The sequence below is a fragment of the Leguminivora glycinivorella genome, chromosome 17 (genome assembly GCF_023078275.1).
Source record: "Leguminivora glycinivorella isolate SPB_JAAS2020 chromosome 17, LegGlyc_1.1, whole genome shotgun sequence".
Classification (NCBI taxonomy): Eukaryota; Metazoa; Arthropoda; class Insecta; order Lepidoptera; family Tortricidae; genus Leguminivora; species Leguminivora glycinivorella.
This window is the reverse complement of record NC_062987.1, coordinates 15,358,600-15,378,665: the sequence shown is the minus strand read 5'-3', so window position 1 is coordinate 15,378,665 and position 20,066 is coordinate 15,358,600. Positions and strand designations below refer to the sequence as shown.

At 35.1% G+C, this 20,066-nt stretch overlaps 1 long non-coding RNA gene across 1 annotated transcript; it reads right to left on the bottom strand.

The window, feature by feature from the left end:
* Nucleotides 1-4,986: 4,986 nt before the first annotated feature.
* On the bottom strand, nucleotides 4,987-10,324 carry LOC125235646. The gene is made up of 5 exons (XR_007178105.1): nucleotides 10,240-10,324; nucleotides 9,987-10,132; nucleotides 7,435-7,698; nucleotides 6,529-6,731; nucleotides 4,987-5,835 (listed from the first exon to the last, which is right to left on the bottom strand). It is a non-coding gene; the product is annotated as an uncharacterized LOC125235646 (long non-coding RNA).
* Between the last annotated feature and the right edge of the window lie 9,742 nt (nucleotides 10,325-20,066).

Here is a 20,066-nt window from a genome sequence, read left to right as displayed (position 1 = left end):
GACGCACTTTTTTTTCCTTTAGAAGCGATTATTTCCGAAACTATTAATATTATCAAAAAACGATTTTAGTAAACCCTTTCTCATTTTTAAATACCTATCCAACAATATATCACACGTTGGGGTTGGAATGAAAAAAAATATCAGCCCCCACTTTACATGTAGGGGGGGTACCCTAACAAAACATTTTTTCCATTTTTTATTCTTGCACTTTGTTGGCGTGATTGATATACATATTGGTACCAAATTTCAGCTTTCTAGTGCTTACGGTTACTGAGATTATCCGCGGACGGACAGACGGACGGACGGACGGACGGACAGACAGACATGGCGAAACTATAAGGGTTCCTAGTTGACTACGGAACCCTAAAAAACGTACCATTTTTCTTTAGTTTTCCTTTAGTGTTAATACACATAAATGAAGTCAAGGCCAGAAAGTATTGTAAACTTTGCAGTCAATGAATCAATCAATCAATCAATCAATTCTTTATTTTGTTAAACATAGGTTACAGAAATGGTGATAAATACATTAATGTCAGCGCTATTCTATGTGGAATCTAAGCACGAACTTACATACAGGTGTAGCGCGAAAAGATTTGATTCGTGTTATTGTTACGGAAACGAACGAACGTCTCATGCTATTTCAGTCAGTCTCAGTACAAGATGTACTGACATTGAATGAACTAGCATAACAAATACGAACGTTTCCGGAAATAAATAAATATTACAGGACATTATTACACAGATTGACTGAGTCCTACGGTAAGCCCAAGAAGGCTTGTGTTGTGGGTACTCTGACAACTATATATATAATATACAAATACTTATATACATAGAAAACATCCATGACTCAGGAACAAATATCTGTACGCATCACACAAATAAATGCCCTTACCGTGGCTTAGCAGGCAGGGTCACAACGCACTAGGCCAGGGGGGTTACCATGACGTACTAAAGACGTTCAGTTTAGGTTGAGAGAAAGGGACACAGCTATAGCAGTTACATAGCTCCGTCCCTCTCTCTCTCAACCTAAACTGAACGGCTTTAGCACGTCATGGTAACCCCCCAGACCGGTCGTCAAAAAATACGAAGGAAACCCTTTTCGCAATCTGTACACAATTCATGAAAAAATATCTTGAAGAGCCAATGCATCTATCTGACCCTTAATTAAACCGTACTCAGGGATCTTTTCAGAAACTTTTTACCTGCCCAAGGATGAATCCGGGTTAAAAGGTTGCGTGGGCGATGATTTGGCTGAGATGAGTGCGCCCACATCGATCACTCTCCGTGACCCTGCGGGACAGGGCAGGGTTACATCTGTAACGGACCACACAGTCCTCGGTTCAAATCATAAGATATATCTATAATAATTATGCTTAGAAACAAATGCATACAGAGATAAAAACTTAAAAATTGCAAATAAATAAAACGAAAACAACTTACATACGAAATGGAATTCCAACAAATTAAAAAATAGAAATTCTCGGAATTAAAACCGGCACAATAGGCGTTTTAGGCACAATAGGCAAGTCCGGCACAATAGGCGTTTTAGGCACATCTGGCGAAATCAGACATTGTTAGCCATAAAACAACACAGCGCATGCGTTAAAATCGGGACAATAAAACTCAGAGCGCAGCGTCAGAGAGGGCATTCGGCGAGGGAACGTTGAGGTGTTCACATCTGAGGGTTAGGTAGGCATTCGACTAGGAATCGTTGAAGGAACACATCAGGAGTTTAAGTAGGAAGCGGATTTGAGATACAAGATTGAGAGGTTGGAGACTGGCGAGAAGGTATCTTGGTAAAGTAGACTTGAAGACTACAAGTAAGTGTCCAAATTGTTTATTTTGAATGTGTTTATATTTGTAATTTTAGATTAGTGCTATTTTCTGAAGGTGATAATTTTAAATAGTGGTACTTATTCATTTCATATGAACAAGATATTCATGAATGTTATATTTATGTGGTAATTATTTAAAGTCGTTCAAATTTCAATTTATTTATTACATACAATTAACACTAACAGTTAATTTGGAATATTATTAATTAAAATTCGGATCTGAGTATCTCTAATATGACTACTATATGTAACAAAATAGATACATAAAATATTACACATATTTACTTTATGTACATACACATTCTATTAGCTAGAATCTCTTTGGGTGATTAGAAGGATTTTCATACTATTGTCTCATCCTTAAGTAAGATAATTTTGCTATATCAATGAAGTAGGATTAATAACTTTATTTATTGTTCATAACATGTAAACTTTATTAGAGTTAAAGGATAACTTGTGGGAATTAATACTAATACTAAATACTAGGGAGGCATAGGACATCTATGGATGTTAGGATCCTGTCGCTATCAAGGAGAATCATTGATATAAAAATAAGATTGTTCACAAAAGTTGAATCATTGACACTGGCCTCGAGATTGGCAGACTTTGGAATCATCATTCCATTTTCATAATATGGTTAACGATAACGTTGTCTGGGAGACCAAACAATTCTAGCATTGACTAGTGAAACACGATGTCAAGCAATGGACCACTATACTCGGAACGTGGGAAATTGCACGCATATAGAATTTATATTTTGTGATCTTGGACAACCTTCGATGGCTATGGCCGAACCAAAATATATATATGGGATGGCGTGTGAGTCTGGGGTTTTGTCGTTCGAAAGGCTAGATCAATGAAGTATTTGTCTTAGTATCAAAAGAAGGTCAATGAATAGGCCCAATAAAGGGTATCAAAATAGATATTCTGTTTCCTTGATAGACCAGGGGTAGGCAGAGCAGTTTCTATCCTGACGTTAGAGGACTTGGTTGCAGAAACATCCCAAAACATATAAAATTATACCGGGATTAAAGGATCCTTGATTAAATATTTGATATCTACTATTATGGTAGTACATTTTTAAGTAGAGCAAAGACACTTTACATCAGTTTACTTTTGTTCTAAGGACCCCATTTGTTCAATGTTTGATAAAGCATAAATTGAACCAGCAACCTAGTTTGTACATATGCTCGAGCGAGGTCCTTATAATAGGCTATATTATATTATACACCTATTATTCCTAAGTATAAGGGACTCGTGGGTCGGAAACAATTAACCCCATTTTAAATAATGTCTTGTATTTATTTTTAATATATTTCCTGTATTTATATTCCTTACACAATTTTTCCATTCTCACACACTTTTATCTCAACGCACTAAATTCTTTCACAAATGATGTTCTCTCAGCTTATTATACCTCAAGTGAATATATTACTGCCTTAGTTTTATCAACTTAAATTTACCCCTAATAGCAAGTTCCTAAAGGTAAAAAGAATCTGGATTGCTACGCACAACTACGGGGTCCTACCACTTACTAGACGATCACAGTATTTGTTTTAATGGCCAATTTTTAATAGTGTATTGTTTTAATTAGGGCTAACAATTTGGACTTAAGTTAGGTAATTTAGGGTGTAATTAATTAAGGGGTAGCGGGGTGTTATAAAGTGGAGACCGTGACCGTAGGATGTAATAGACCCTAAATATGTCCAATTGTTAGCATATTCAAGTGACATTTTGTCACAAAGTGTTGCTGTGAATGAGATATCCTTTTTGGGAACTTGCTATCCTTCATGCTGAAACTTTATGTTAATTTTGTATCATTCGTCTATTCTTATTAACCACTGCGTAATAGTCTAAGGGGCAATCAAGCTATTGATAGTTTTCTAAGATACGTTTCATCTTGAAGTAAGTTTTGTAAGTTTAAGGTCACTAACCTGGATTTTTAAACAAAGTTATAATCCGATATTGAAACAGAAACATTGCACTTTGCACAACACATTTCACTCACTTTAGACATAGCTGTGTAATTTTAAAACCATTGTAGGCTTATCACTTATCTAATTAGATTTTTATTTCACTTTAATTCACTATTCAAAGAACTAATGACAGTTTGCGCTTCTAGCATAAACTAAACTTATAAACGTTACCCGTTACGAACTTAGGACGCGGCTTTATACGATAATTGGAATCGCGTGTGCACATGGTATTGTATGTAAACAATAACATAATTATCGATCAACAACGTGCGTACAGACTGATAAGAGATAACACGTGCAGAAAACTGTCATCGACTAGGGACACCGGGGATAGAAGAAAGTATTTGAGGCTATTGTAAAAATGTCAAACCAGCTGTCAGTGAAACAATTCAATCGGAATGGCAATTTTTGAAAAGTTATTCGTTTTCTAGCTAATATTTATTCTGTTGCGATAATGAAGAGATTATAGCAAAAATAAAACCTCAATGGTATCGGTTATATTTATCTACTGGGAAAGTTTTGTACTAAAACAAATTAGTCGTTACTGAAAGCAATTACGCACAGATCGACTGTCTTGTGGTAATTTTGTGTCGAGGGTTCTTTAAAACGATATCATGGAAGATTATAAATACTTAAATACATCAAAATAATTTAATATTAAAACGTTGTACATGTTTTATGTTAAAGGAAACTTTTACTATTTAGTGAATCAGGATTTTTCGTTCTGTTGGTTATAATATATCTGCCAGTCTCACTAAATTAAGTAGGAATTAGCAAGGGAACATTGCCAGTATTTCTGGTACAGATACTTTGCTCTGTGGGCCTCTGTAGGAATTGATTTCTAACTAGATTTGGCATGTAGTATGTATATATGTCATGTACAAGTTGCTAGTATTGGCATGTTCTTTTAAGAAACAGAATAAGCTAAATTAATGACAGTATGCGATACACAGACTTGATTAAGTACATTTTGTCAAAATCTATTCTTCATGTGTCAACAGTGTCGCATATCTTGGTAGATGTCACTTTGACAGCAAGACAATATCATGTTCACTCTTACCTCACTATCTTCTCGCCCCTTTTCCGTGTTATCAACTGATTAGTGATAAGCTGTTATCAGCTAGAGAAGAACTAGGAAATAAAATGATGATTGATCTAGACAAGCGTTAAGCTGTGAAATATCTATTTTAGCTGTGATTATACTGACAATAATCTTATGTTGTCAACAGGACGACTCATTGATTTGATTTTGATTTATTTTTAAATAAAATTAACAATAGAATAAGTAATGGTACTCATAATCATAGGGAAACTAGTAGCAATTAGCACGTCTCATACTTACTAACAACTAAGGATTAGTTGTCTTCCACTGAAGTGTGAACAAATTATAATTACTTGAAAGAGACAAACATTCAAGTAGCTTATTGACAAGAATGTCAAGAACATACAATCTAGAATTTAAGCATAGTACTTAAGTGTACTCAAGTAAGGAGTTAGGCACACCATTCATTAACCTCAGGCAAGCTTATAGCTAGGAATATTTTTATTGACAGTCAGTCTGAGTCATTATATAAGATAGTATTCAGAGCTGTGTTAACATGAAATGATTCCCATCAGTGAACAGATTGCGGTAGCTATTGCATTTAATAATTAGGGATATGGTGAATCACACACTAGCAAAATTATGAAGGAAGGTGGTAAATGAAACACCCACAAAATGCTTTATTAGTAATATTGAAAAGGTGCACTAAAACAAAAAAAAAAAACCAGAGCATATATGTTCATATCGTTTCCATTAGACGGAAAAGCGCCACTCCATGCAGGAAAAATAGAATAGAGAAGTAACTTTTAGTTAGGATTATTCAGGCAACAATGGGAAAAAAGATATTATGTTCCTCTTCCCGATGACTTTTGAAAAGTATCTTGATGTGAGACACGTTGAGTGATGATCATATTTGGTGTAGTCAGTGTAGGCGTTGGAAGTGATTGTACATGGAGAAGAATTTTCACTCTTTCATTGAAACCTGGAACAAAAATGAAGGGTAAACACATTTCAGTTAAAACATTTAGAATGCAATTCCACTATTGGATGTGCATCCCTTTTTTATACATACAGGTCAACAAGTCATATAATGAATTGCATTGTTTGTCAGACATCTTCATGAAGTCGGCTTTTAATGATATTGTAATATTGTATTGTCATCCCACTTAATGAGCTTATAAAATTTCAGTTCAATAGGTAACTTGTAGCCTGTTATTATCTCTGAAGTAGTCTACAATATAACCCAAGGTTACAATAGGAAAGCATAATTGCCAAGAGCAAGCTTTTTAAAATATTTATCAGTAGATTGTGATTACACTAATTCTAGTATACTATAAAATAGAGTGAGGAAGTTGATCATAGGTTTCCTATATTTACGACTTAATTTGTCAGATTATCCGTCTGTCTGTGTTTTGATTTTTTGAATCAGTTATCAGTGGATGCAGCAGGTTAGCATAGATCAATTTGACTGGTTAGGTAGATAAGCTAGACTTAAGGTTTTAGACTTAGTAGTAGTGTTTGTGCCAAATATAGTGCACAGTATAATAGTTTGAATGAACAAATGGAGTCAGTCTGTAATAGACTTGCTATTATTAGAATCAGGAATAAGGGCAAACAATATTATTTACCCTAGAGTAAACCAAAGAATAATAAATAAATAAATAAAACATTTTACCACTGTGGATGTAGATCAGACATACAGGAACTGAGCCAGGTCAGCCTGGGAGTCATTCTGTTGCAAGTGAATGTGTTTCGAGCACACACACATACACAAGTTGCTCAGTCAAAGGGGCATGCCAATGGAGTTCCAATTTGTGCGCAGCCGGGGAAGGGGCAGGACGTTGATCCTAGTATAATGGCAGCGTTGTTCCGCATACTCTGGAAAATTTAAGAAATATTTAGTAATTAAGTAGGAAATAAGTCCTAGTTATAAGCATAAGTTATAAGAATAAGATTGGCAGAGATTTTATAACTAAATAGGTATTTGATCATTTTATTAATTAGGGTCTACTTTAATTACGGGATGAATTTCAAAGTTTATTATACTAAACTATTATCGAAATAAAGTTTAGTCAAACCAAATTGAAATAATTGACTTAACAACAACATAAAAGGTAAATAAATAAATAAAAATTGAAGGGGCATTTTGTACAGGCCTACTTGATTACAAACTAAGCATGATTCTTATTATTGACATTCGGTAATGCTTACATTCTTAATTTATACAATTTTTGCTTAAAACCAACATTGCTTGGTCATACTTTAAAATTCATTCAACCTCCTTGCATTATTCCGGTGTTTGCCACGGCTCATGGAAGCATGGAGTCTGCTTGACACCTAATTCCAGGATTTGGCGTAGGCACAAATTTTCACTAGGTCTTATTGAAATTAGTCTGGTTTCCTCACGATGATTTCCTTCACTCAAAAGCAACTGGCAAATATCAGATGACAGTTCTCAAGGAGAATGGGTCGCGGTTCGAACCCGTACCTTATAATTCAAGGCATACAAATAATTTTATTAACACTAGGTGAGATTAGTTAACAGATTACAGGATCATTAGACATTAAAAGTGTAACTTACATATTACATAGCAGTACAGGTGATGCAAGCCGTGATCGTCGGTGCCTTGTCTACTCATGGAAGCGGTCCGTCGAAAAGGAGCTGTGAGTGGCAGGTTTGAGCTGGGGGAGCGAGGTCACGAGGGTTGCTGAAGATAGGAAGGCGTGGCATGAGCTTGTGAAGGCCCTATGCATCTCTGGGGTGCCTTAGGACATCCACACATAACTGGTAAGGTAGTATAGTGGCACTGGGGCTTAACTCCAAGGGGCATCTAGCACCCAATACCTGAAACATGTCAATAGGCGGACATAAGAAATAGGGAGTTGTAGACTTACTAATACTCTCCATCTCTAAGACCAGAATTAGGATGTTATTGTAGTGCGCTATAGGAATTAGACAATCTCTCTATTGGAAAACATTTTACCATTTTAGCAAGTCAAGACAAGACAAGACAAGACAAGAGACGCCACACCCAGCCAGGACATGCCTGCTCCGGACTAGCCGGCGTACCAGGGGACGTAATTTTTTAGGGAGTGACACGCTCAGGGATGGGGTTAGGAAGTTGTAATCAGCCGGCTATGCAGCCTCGAGCCAATATTGGAATGTAGGAGGGGTAGGTTACGTCGTCGAAGGAGAGCGTTGACGATATGCTACAGTGCTACTCGTCGCTTTAGTTTCCGTCTTTGCAATATGTATCTTGTATCCAGCAGGATAAATATCATCTTGAGATGTTGTTTGCTCGAAGATTACTCGCTGACTCGCTGTCAGTTGATTTTCTTCTTGTTTATATATTGCTACTGTTGCTTTGATGAATACGCTTTTGTCGTCGACCATGAGGAGCCACTCAGAAGGATGTAATATTCCATGTCTTGTATCAGTGAGTTTTCCCACGCCTTCATGTGCGGCTTCGATGATTACGGTGTCACATGTTTTTTTTTTCAGATAACAAGGTCGAAGATATGTTATCCTTTTGGTTATTGTTTTACCGGTTTTTACCTTTTTATGGTTCTGTCTATCACCGGTCCATTTCCGTAATAAATTTTGACCAAAAAGACTCGTTATTGTATACCTCTCTCTTTACGAGTAGTATATGGTCACGCTGCTATTTTGTAGTTGAAGACAATAGTTCCGATGGGCAAAAAACAATCCTTGCATCAAAAGGGTCTTACGTAATGAGCCTATCTTTGTTAGTGACCCCAGTTTGCAGAAACACTACAGCTTGATGCCAGATGTGACTTTTTTTATTATGCCTATGCGTTAGGATCCGTAAAGTTATCATAAGATACTTTCTGTATTTCCATGTCTGCTATTATTTTTTATATGGGGTAATAGTTTTATGGTGCACAATACATTTACGTTGCCTTAACTGGGAAGTTCCAGAGAGGAACTCTTTTGTTCGGGCCAAATCCAAATCTGTCTTTCATGTTATGTAATAATTTACCTTTACTATGTGATTATTAGTCTCATTTGCCTAATAAAATATAACCGTGCCAAGATCCAACACTAGTTCGGGCGTTACTGTATCGGCTAGATATTATATAGTTAAATAGAACTGAGAAAATAAAAGGCTATTTACTATACCAAAATTGATAAAACTAGAAATGTATTGAGTTTGAAGTAAGCTAGGTATGTGATCTGCCTTATTTGCCTAATACGATGACAGTGCTAAGAACCTGCATCGGCTAGATACGTAGCATATACCAATTAATGCCTAATAGTTTTTTTGTAATCTTGTCCTAAAATGATGATGATGAGGTATATAATTGAAATAAATTATGTATTTAATCAGCCTCGTTACCTAATTCAACTTATCCGTGCTAAAAGCCAACGCTGTCTCTCAGGTTGTTTTATGTAGGCTGTAGATTAAAGCTGGCTAAATTAAAGTCTCACTACTAGAACTAATGATTTGAATTGTCGTACTAAGAACCAACTCTGGCTAGATATAAAAATGAAGCGAACAGGAAAAGCGTCGTTACAGGATCACGCGTCACGCGTAATACATCCTAATCAATCGCTTAAATACTAGGTATACCTATATAGAGTTATTAGGCATGGGCCCTGGGACACTGGTTTTAGTGCACCTAGGATGTTGATGCCTGTAACACAGATGGAACGAGCTCACCAATTTGGCCATTGTAGAGGCGGAGCTGACCGCAGTCACTGCGCATCGGCGTTGGATCGTAGGCGCCGCGGCGCCGCCGCGCTAGCGCAGGATGATGATGGAGACGAAAACCACACGCACTTGATTTAATTCGTTACTAGTAACATATTGCACTATTACGGGTATTCTTTATCACTATCCCGAGAAAATACAAACACTAATTATTACAAAACGTTAAGGAACTTGGACCGTCGGTCGGTCAGTTTGCCTGCGGCGTTATCGCGGGCTCTCTTTTGTTCTGGCGGCCGGGATTTTACAGCCTTTAAGGGACAAGGATGCGTCCGTCCTCGACGGCGTGTCGAACGGAACTCACCCATTTTACCATTTTAGCAAGTCAAGGATTAAACTAAACTATAAACGGCTTTGTGATGGACAAGTTAAATTTCGAATAGTTAAATACATTATTACTTACGGCGAAAACTTGGCTCAATTCCATTGAGGTATCATCAAATCATCACGAAAGAAAACCACGTAGTTCCATTGGCGTCATGGGGTCATTTTATTATTGTAGCTAAAGGTTCGGTTTGTTTCATTATTGTTCATGATGTTTTCCATAATCTAAAAGCAAACAATCATTTATTTATTACATTCGTTATACACATTTTGTGTTGTATTTATCACATTACTAACAACATATATCATTACTTAGTTAATGTATTACTCACTTTTTTATGATTTATAACAAATACAAGCCAGCAGGTCGATAAATTACATAATTTTCAGTTCCAAATAATGCGTGTACGTCTGAACGGCATCCATTTTTCTTTTATTTCTGTCTGACTGACATTAATGACGTTGACGTCAGCATAGCAAATGTTGCCATAGGAAAAGCAAAAGGGCTCTATAGATCATAACACATTTGACGGACCGGATGCGACTAAAATTTAGCCAGTATGAATGGGGCTCTGCAGACTATGTGGAACGAATTGTAGAATAATAAAATAGAGACAGTGATTTGACGTTTACATTCAATCTTAATGTTTTTTTTATATAAATATGAAATAAATAAATAAATATTGGGGACATCTTACACGGTTCAACTTAGCCCCAAACCTATCAAGTTTTGTGCTATGGGTGCTAAGCGACGATATGCCTATTTGAATGGATAAAAACATGCTTGTATACAAGGGAAATATCCATGACTCATATAAATATATTCTGTAGAGTTTCATTGAGGAGAAAAATATTATTATAGTAAAATTTTGTTTAGACTGCTAGTATACTATGACAAATTAAAAGGTCAGTTGAAGAACACCAAATTTCAAACTTTCTATGTTTTGCTGAATAACGGACTGTCGAACCATATGATAGACATAAAACAAGATAAATAGATAATGCGTAGTAGTACAGGATTTACTAGCTTTTGCCCGCGGTTTCGCTCGCATACTGTTCGAAACGTAATTCTTGTTCAATCGTTTACAAAACAAAGTAAGATTTCAGTTGGATCTGTAGATTTCGATGTACGGTACGGTAGCCATACTACCATCGTTGTGTAACAATGCAACAATCGTTGCAATCATTTATTTAGAAAAATAGTCCGTACAATATTATGTGCAACCAAGTCTCATATTTCGTCATGTTTGGAAACTTTCACACATGTGACTTTCCATCTTTTTTTATATACTACGTCGGTGGCAAACAAGCATATGGCCCGCCTGATGTAAAGCGGTTACCGTAACCTATGGACGCCTGCAACTCAAACAGTGTCACATGCGCGTTCGATAGGTTTATTAAACTAATGATAGTTCAGTATGTTGGTATGTGTGTATGTTTGTAACGATAATTCTAGAAGATAGTTATGTCATAGAGTTAGAAGATGTTATCAGAGCAGCTAGGCGTAAAAAGTTACTTGTATTATTTTTCCTACTTACAAAAGGAGAATTCATACCGGTGTTTCGTAAAATCTTCCATAATTCAACTTTGTGTCTTGAACTATAGGTTGAAAGGATGTAATTAAAATTTAACGGTAATTGGTGTCACATACAATATTTTGGAGTTTTGCGTACAATTTTGCGTACGTTTGTATAAGGGTTAATGCGAAAGTTAAATGTAAGACGTGATAAAGTAAAGAATAACATAGTACCTATACTTATGGTATAAGTATGTATATTATTTTAAATTTCTGATCAATTTGAAAAAAAATCGAAATAACAGCAGGGAAAAGAGAGAGCTTATTATTTATGATATTATACATTATTTTTACTGTCATTATCTGAGTGGACTTGCAAGTATGACAGAAACAGTAAAATTGAGTGTATGAGGAAGGAAGAAATCTGAACGAGTAGATTAAATGAGAGTGGCATAAAAGGAAGAAGAGAGGTTTTAGCTAGATGAATGAATGAAGTAGGTAGTATTGTCTGAGAATGGGAAGGGTTTCCTCGTGTTTGCAAGTCTGAGAATAGTGACGGCAGTTATTGGAATTTCGAAATGGGAAAGGGTTACACAAACTTGATACCAAAAGAGTTAGGTGTTAGGATAAATAATTTATACCTTTTACAGGTACATTCTTTTGGTAACAACATACTCTACATGCCGCTAACAAACGAACTAAACACACACCCTGTGTCTTTATGGGATAAATCAGATAATTTTGTTTGACATATATAAAAAAAAAAAATGTGACTTAACATGGAATCATAATTATAAAATTGTTGATTTGATTAAAACATTGATTGTCTGATTACTCTTATAATTATACATAGGACATTATGCCGAGAAAGGAGGAAAATTATTGATTAGTATTGAGTTGTGGACTGGTTCCTTGAACTATGGGGAGAACAGTTGTCAGTGGCTACCTGAGAATAGAAAGGCTTTTTCTTTCTAGTGAAGAGATCTTTGTAAGTTCATAATATCTGGACAATGGAGATAGCGGGTTACCTGTCGGACAATGTGACTAACTACCCATATGAGGATGCAAGGATTTTACCATTAGGGTACATTTGATTCACAACCAAATGCTTTTACTGGAATGAAAATTCTGGCTGATGGCAATTTGACTCATATGTCTGGGTAACTATTAAGTTCATAATTCGTGCTGGATCAGTGAGGTTCTTTTGAGTATTGGTCACTTTTATTCACCACAACTATGAAAATGGGAAATTGAAAATTTCAATAACTGAATTATTTTATTGGTTATTTTCGTTTAACACAAAATGTTATTTTGAATCAAACGAAAATAAAAGGGGCAGATGTAACGGACCACACAGTCCTCGGTTCAAATCATAAGATATATCTATAATAATTATGCTTAGAAACAAATGCATACAGAGATAAAAACTTAAAAATTGCAAATAAATAAAACGAAAACAACTTACATACGAAATGGAATTCCAACAAATTAAAAAATAGAAATTCTCGGAATTAAAACCGGCACAATAGGCGTTTTAGGCACAATAGGCAAGTCCGGCACAATAGGCGTTTTAGGCACATCTGGCGAAATCAGACATTGTTAGCCATATGGCCCCTGTACACACATGGCCAACGGTTCCACCAGCCCTTTGTGAAACCCCTTGGCCAAGATAAGAGCCGCTGTTTACACATTGGCGAACCAATCACTTGGCATTGGCTCTTCATGAAAGATGGACGTGGAATGGAAAAGTCTAGGAAATTCTAGATCATAGACATTGACAGAAAAATTTGATTAAAAAATAATAACCCCGTAGTAAAATTTAATTATTTGATATATTAACATTTTTTTTAATATTATGATAAGAACATTTATCTTTTTTAGGAAATACATTAAACATTTGCAAGGTTATTTTATTTCCTAAAATCTACACTATTATTGACATAGATAAACTTATTATTTTCGTAAATATTTCACTACCGTCCTCTCTGACGGCTGACGACCAACTGAATGAAGCGCCAACGTGTAAACGCAGTTGGCCATTGGCGCCAAGATCCTTTGATGTGTGGACAAAAAACCGACACGAATCGGTTGGCCGGCAAGCGCAAGCGCCAACTGCAAACTTACGGCCAAGTAGCCCTCTACACACATGGCCAAGGGGGTTGGTGGAACTGTTGGCCATGTGTGTACAGCGGCCAATAAAACAACACAGCGCATGCGTTAAAATCGGGACAATAAAACTCAGAGCGCAGCGTCAGAGAGGGCATTCGGCGAGGGAACGTTGAGGTGTTCACATCTGAGGGTTAGGTAGGCATTCGACTAGGAATCGTTGAAGGAACACATCAGGAGTTTAAGTAGGAAGCGGATTTGAGATACAAGATTGAGAGGTTGGAGACTGGCGAGAAGGTATCTTGGTAAAGTAGACTTGAAGACTACAAGTAAGTGTCCAAATTGTTTATTTTGAATGTGTTTATATTTGTAATTTTAGATTAGTGCTATTTTCTGAAGGTGATAATTTTAAATAGTGGTACTTATTCATTTCATATGAACAAGATATTCATGAATGTTATATTTATGTGGTAATTATTTAAAGTCGTTCAAATTTCAATTTATTTATTACATACAATTAACACTAACAGTTAATTTGGAATATTATTAATTAAAATTCGGATCTGAGTATCTCTAATATGACTACTATATGTAACAAAATAGATACATAAAATATTACACATATTTACTTTATGTACATACACATTCTATTAGCTAGAATCTCTTTGGGTGATTAGAAGGATTTTCATACTATTGTCTCATCCTTAAGTAAGATAATTTTGCTATATCAATGAAGTAGGATTAATAACTTTATTTATTGTTCATAACATGTAAACTTTATTAGAGTTAAAGGATAACTTGTGGGAATTAATACTAATACTAAATACTAGGGAGGCATAGGACATCTATGGATGTTAGGATCCTGTCGCTATCAAGGAGAATCATTGATATAAAAATAAGATTGTTCACAAAAGTTGAATCATTGACACTGGCCTCGAGATTGGCAGACTTTGGAATCATCATTCCATTTTCATAATATGGTTAACGATAACGTTGTCTGGGAGACCAAACAATTCTAGCATTGACTAGTGAAACACGATGTCAAGCAATGGACCACTATACTCGGAACGTGGGAAATTGCACGCATATAGAATTTATATTTTGTGATCTTGGACAACCTTCGATGGCTATGGCCGAACCAAAATATATATATGGGATGGCGTGTGAGTCTGGGGTTTTGTCGTTCGAAAGGCTAGATCAATGAAGTATTTGTCTTAGTATCAAAAGAAGGTCAATGAATAGGCCCAATAAAGGGTATCAAAATAGATATTCTGTTTCCTTGATAGACCAGGGGTAGGCAGAGCAGTTTCTATCCTGACGTTAGAGGACTTGGTTGCAGAAACATCCCAAAACATATAAAATTATACCGGGATTAAAGGATCCTTGATTAAATATTTGATATCTACTATTATGGTAGTACATTTTTAAGTAGAGCAAAGACACTTTACATCAGTTTACTTTTGTTCTAAGGACCCCATTTGTTCAATGTTTGATAAAGCATAAATTGAACCAGCAACCTAGTTTGTACATATGCTCGAGCGAGGTCCTTATAATAGGCTATATTATATTATACACCTATTATTCCTAAGTATAAGGGACTCGTGGGTCGGAAACAATTAACCCCATTTTAAATAATGTCTTGTATTTATTTTTAATATATTTCCTGTATTTATATTCCTTACACAATTTTTCCATTCTCACACACTTTTATCTCAACGCACTAAATTCTTTCACAAATGATGTTCTCTCAGCTTATTATACCTCAAGTGAATATATTACTGCCTTAGTTTTATCAACTTAAATTTACCCCTAATAGCAAGTTCCTAAAGGTAAAAAGAATCTGGATTGCTACGCACAACTACGGGGTCCTACCACTTACTAGACGATCACAGTATTTGTTTTAATGGCCAATTTTTAATAGTGTATTGTTTTAATTAGGGCTAACAATTTGGACTTAAGTTAGGTAATTTAGGGTGTAATTAATTAAGGGGTAGCGGGGTGTTATACATCGTGTCATGTTAAATTGAATAATTTTGGATACTGTAGCCTTTTGGTAACGTTTGTATTTTCTAGGAAACGTTCGTAATTTCTCATACTATATAGCTCAATCAACGATTTTTTATACTTAGGTGAAGAAGCATATTATTCAGTAACCGAATTTCTCTCTGATACCTACATTTGTATAGTAAGTTTCTTTTGATCTCCTGTTAGAGAGGTAGTTCTATTATTTACTATTTATTTATTTATCGTATGGCATTTATACGCCTTACTGGATTTCAATTACATAATTACTTCCTCAATTATTAATGATGTAGGTATGTGCTCTTCAAATACTCAATTGCCGTTTCGCTGAGGTTTATGAGGTTTTCAATTCGTCTTTCGAATCTGGTGAGGGGACATTCAAGGACTATGTGTTCGACCGTGTGCTCGGGGCTATTATTTACTAATATTATTTATTTATTTATTTACTTGTCGAATAAAGTTACCTACTATGTACATTAGTCAGGGACCAAACGACCTCTTTTACAAAAAGTCGTCGACATCTCTTCTAAATACCTAAAACAGGTATGGATGTGTTCCTCGTTATCTCCAGATTACGAATTGACCTGTTTTAGTTTATGGAGGGGGGGACGGGTTGAGAAAAAGGGGGGAGAAAGATGGCGGCCGACCATCATAGATATTTATTCACATCTCGAGTCCTATGGCACCAATCTGTTCGTGCAAGGTGTCGTTTAAAAGCTTATTAAACCTACTTTAATTGTTTTTAAATAACTATACTCATAAAAGTAACCGCTTACGAAATATTTGAAAATATGTGTTTTCAAATTTGCACAAGTACTAGAAAAAATGCGTCTAACTCAATAAACAATAACTTTACCGCAATTAATGTTATTATAAAATTTTTGCGTCTATTCATGCTCTTTCTAAAAATATAAGTTTCATTGGTATATGATAATATATAACCATGTAATTACGAATTTGGTTTAGCAGGAGTCACTCTGCCCGGTCGCAGAAATGGGCGCTGACCGTAGTAAAGTATTCAATATTTTTGAGGTCCTATTTTACGGATCCATATGCGAGAGGTATCGTTTCAAAGCTAATTAAACTTACTATATTTTTTTATAAATAACTATAATCATAAAGGTAGCTGTTTAGAAAATATTTGAAAATATGTGTTTTATAGACCATGAGTCGCACAAGTATCTACTGGTAAAAAATGCTTCTTAATCAATAAACAACAACTTTTCCGGAATTGATGTTAGTATAAGATTTACGCGGAATTTCGTGCGCTTTCTAATAACATAAGTTTTATTGGTGTATGATATTATATAACCAAGTAATTACAAATATGGTAAAGTAGGGGCCACAGCGCCCGGCCACGTATGGATGCTGACCGTCGCCAAATTTTCTATATTTTTCAGATCCTATTTTATTTAACAGGAATCTTTTGAAAGCATATTATGCGTACTATCATTAGTTCTCAATAATTTTAGTTGTAACTGTAGTAGCTAACAAAATATTTGAAAATATGCATTGGAACCGATGTGAGTAAAACATGCTTCTAGCTCAATGAATTATATTTTTTCCGCAATTGATATAATAACAAAATAAACGGCGAAATGTATGACCTTTTCAAATAATAAGTTTTGTCAGTATTGCATAAACAATTAATGTTAATTTATCCATCATACTCACTGCGCACCGTCATATACATGGATGACCATTTTCGTTGCCGTTTTCATAATTTTTAAGATTGTATCTTGGTGTTTGACCAATAAACAATAACTTTACCGCAAATAATGTTATGATAAGATTTACAGGACATTTCATATGCTTTCTAAAAATATGTTTTATTGATGTATGATATTATACAACCAAGTAATTACGAATTTGGTTTAGCAGGTGTCACTGCATCCCCGTGACGTAAATATGTGCTAACCGTCGCCTAATTATATGTATTTCTCTGATCCTATTTTAGCGATCAATTTGTGAGAAGTATCATTTGAAAGCATATTATGCGTACTATCGTTAATTTTTAATAATTTTAGTCGTAATTGTAGAAGTTTACAAAATATTTGACAATATGTGTATTTTTACTGTATATGAATAGCATTCGCACTGATACGAGTGAAACATGCTTCTAGCTCAATAAATTATATTTTTCCGCAATTGATATAATAACGAAATGAACCGCAAAATGTATGGCCTTTACAAAAAATGAGTTTTGTTAGTTTTGTTTAAACAATTAATGTTAATTTGTCCACCATACCCACTGCGCACGGTCAATCGTCATATAAACGGATGTCCACCGCCGTTGCCTTAATTTTTTCATCATTTTACAGATTTTATTTTACTGATCAATTAAGTATATAAGTGAATTCGATACGTGATAGATTATATTTATTATGAATATACGATTAGTGAAATAAAATCTGAAAAATCATGAAAAAAGGCAACGACGGTGAACATTCATTTATATGATGGTGCGCAGTAGGTGAGCTGAACAAATTCAAATTAATTGTTTATGCAATGCAAACCAAACTTATTTTTTGTGTAAGTCATACATTTTACGTTTATTTTGTTATTATTTCAATTGCGGAAAACTATAATTTATTGAGCTAGAAGCGTGTCTTATCAATGCCAATGTTATTCATGCACAGTAAAATACACATATTACTAATCAAATATTTTGTAAACTTCTACAGTTTCGACTTGAGATATTAGAAATAAAGATAGTACGCATAATATGCTTTCAAATGATACCTCTCACAAATTTATCAGTAAAATAGGATCTGAGTAACGTAGAAAATTTGGCGACGGTCAGTCAGCACCCAATATCGTGACAGGGCGCAGTGACCCCTGCTAAACCAAATTCGTAATTACTTGGTCATATATTATCATACACCAATAAAACTTATATTTTTAGAAAGCGCATGAAATTTCGCGTAAATTTTATTATGACATTAATTGCGGTAAAGTTATGGTTTATTAAGTTAGAAGCATTTTTTATCTGTATATGTGCAACTCGTGCTCGAAAAAAAAACTCATGTTTTCAAATATTTTGTAAACAGCTACCTTTATAACTATAGTTATACAAAAGTAATTATAGTAGGTTTAATTTGCTTTCAAATGATACCTCTTACATATGGATCCGTAAAATAAGAACTTAAAAATATTGAATACTTTACTACGGTCAGCGCTCATTTTTATGCGACCGGCGGAGTGACCACTACGAAACAAAATTCGTAATTTAATGGTTATATTATCACTTACCAATAAAACTTATATTTTTAGAAAGCTCATGAATAGTCGCGTAAATTTTATAATAACATCAATTGCGGTAACGTTATTGTTTATTGACTTAGAAGCATTTTTTACCAGTACTTGTGCGATTCATGCTCGATAAAAAACACATATTTTCAAATATTATGTAAACAGCTACCTTTAATACTATAGTTATGTGTAAACAATTATAGTAGGTTTAATTATCTTTCAAACGATACCTCTCACATATGGATCCGTAAAATAAGACCTCAAAAATATTGAATACTTTACTACGGTCAGCGCCCGTTTATGCGACCTGGAGGATAACCCCTGCCAAACAAAATTCTTAATTACATGGTTATATATTATCATATACCAAAGAAACTTATATTTTTAGAAAGAGCATGAATAGTCGCGAAAATTTTATAATAACATCAATTGCGGTAAAGTTATTATTTATTGAGTTAGACGCATTTTTTACTAGTACTTGTGCAATTCATGCGCGATAAAAAAACACATATTTTCAAATATTTCCTAAACGGTTACTTTTATGAGCATAGTTATTTGAAAACAATTAAAGTAGGTTTAATAAGCTTTCAAATGACACCTCGCTCGAACAGATTGGTGCCATAGGACTCGAGATGTGAATAAATATCTATGATGGTCGGTCGCCATCTTTCCCCCTTTTTCTCGACCCGTCCCCCCTCCTTAAACTAAAACAGGTCAATTCGTAATCTGGAGAGAACGAGGAACATATCCATACCTGTTTTAGGTATTTAGAAGAGATGTCGACGAAAATCGTGAAGGAGACGACTTGTGGCCAAATTGGCTCTAGACTACATATAAATATACACAACAAAAAAAAAATTACACTTTAACTAAATATAAAAAATCTCACCTAGAGAACCGACCTCTGGAAGTGAACCCAGGATGCTGGCGGCGTTGCCCCTTTGCACCGCTAGACTTAATTTTTGGGCAAAGAAAGACCCTGCCCTGTAGTCCCCCGAGACACCTATTAGTCTGACCGACACTTCTTTTTTTATAAAATGTTTAGTGTCGGTCGACCACGGGCCCAGCGTTTCGATGGCAAGCGCCGCAAATTCGTAGCGATTTGTTAAAAACGCATATTTGCGCCGTTTCAACAACTGGGCCTGTTCATTTATTTACTTATTTATTAGTGTGTTTATTTATTTATTGGTAAACATGATTACATGACTTACAGCTAACCATGGCGTCACGTATCGTATTCACTTGGTTTTGAGGAAATGTTTG